Below are 1,512 nucleotides of genomic sequence, written 5' to 3'. Positions count from 1 at the left end.
GGGGCAGAGCATCAAGGTTTACAGAGCTTCCAGGTGAATTAAGATAAGGTGGCCTGTCAAGACCAGTCAGGGAGCCGAATTCAGATAAACACAATTGTTTTGCGGACAGGCTAAACTTTCCTGATTATGTCTACCTTGATTCTGTCGGTTCTCTCAGTTCTGAAACATCCAAATTAAATGGCCACAACACTGGACCATGCCTGAGAGTATTCCTCGAGATCTGATTCATCCTGCCAAAAGCATTTGAGTCTGGGTGCTTGAGGCACGAGCCAAGCCATCATAAGGCAAGCAGCCTGACCAGGGCCAAATTTTCTGCCATCGATTTTTTTGTTTGTTGATGGACCAGGAACCAGCCGAATCCAAAAAACAAGAAACCAGTTATCATAAATCCAGTTATATATGCGTCCTTAACATCCACGATTGCCAGCACAGATAGACACGTCATCAAGTCTTCCAAGTCGATGAGATATCCAGCTACGTGCGTGCCAACAGGGCAAATCGGCTCACCTAAAGCCTGTCTTCTCTTCAAAGAAATGTTGTCAATTGTGTTGAGGGACCAGCTGACCAAATCCATAGCTGAATTATGATTCAGAAGATTTTTTTAGAATAGAGGCTCTAAAGCGGTTTCACAGACGGGGCAGAGCAAAGCAAAGCTGAGAGGGAGAGGAGGGAAAGGTGTCCGCCCTTGCCAAGCGCAAGTGTTGAATGGTTTAAGCCAATCAATGGACTGGCTTAAACATAAAAATAAATAAAAAATTACCTATGAGTCAGGGGCTTGTAAACAGAATTTGGTTTAGACCAGGGTTTTGCAAACTTTTTGATCAAAAGAGTTATTTTTGCCTCTTCACTCACTAAATGAAATGTGTGTAGACCTGCAAAACCTGCTATTGTGATAATCAAATGATGGCCCATGGGCCATTTTGAGTTTGTTAGACGAGGGCGTTCTGGTCAGTGAGGGGTGACAATATAAAACTAAAAATATATAATGAATTGTAATACTTAATGATTTTTTTTAGATCATAGCACAAATAAGATCAAATTTAAAGTACTTTGTAGGAAAAAAAATTACAGTTTATACAGATTTTAAAATACATTAGAACACCAAACTCTGCAGGCCTGTGTGAGTCCTTTTCTGTGAGGAAAAAATAAATGATGTTTCTTACTTTGAAATAATAAAAGAAAAATTTGTAGTATTATTGACATATTTGCAGAAAAAAAAACCCCGTAATTTAAAAAATAAAAAAAAAACTGCCAAAAACTTTTCTGCTGTGGGTATAAAAACCATCCATCCATCCATCCATTATCTTTACCCGTTTGTTCCATTTTGGGTCACGGGGGTCGCTGGTGCCCATGTCCAGCAATCACTGTGCGAGGGGCGGGGTACACCCTGGACGGGTCGCAAGTCCATCACAGGGCCACATAGAGACAAACGAGACAAACAACCATTCACTCTCTCACTCACACCTAGGGACAATTTAGAGTTACCAATCAGCCTAACATGCATGTTAGGCT

The 1,512-nt window shown here is 40.9% G+C and overlaps 1 protein-coding gene across 1 annotated transcript in view; it reads left to right on the top strand.

The window, feature by feature from the left end:
- Positions 1–1,512, top strand: part of LOC119428906 (target of Nesh-SH3) — a 47,851-nt gene that overhangs the window by 32,113 nt on the left and 14,226 nt on the right. The window lies entirely within an intron of this gene.

This window comes from Nematolebias whitei, chromosome 23 (genome assembly GCF_014905685.2).
Source record: "Nematolebias whitei isolate Nwh7 chromosome 23, NemWhi1, whole genome shotgun sequence".
NCBI classification, from domain to species: domain Eukaryota; kingdom Metazoa; phylum Chordata; class Actinopteri; order Cyprinodontiformes; family Rivulidae; genus Nematolebias; species Nematolebias whitei.
This window is presented reverse-complemented; position numbering and strand designations above follow the sequence as displayed.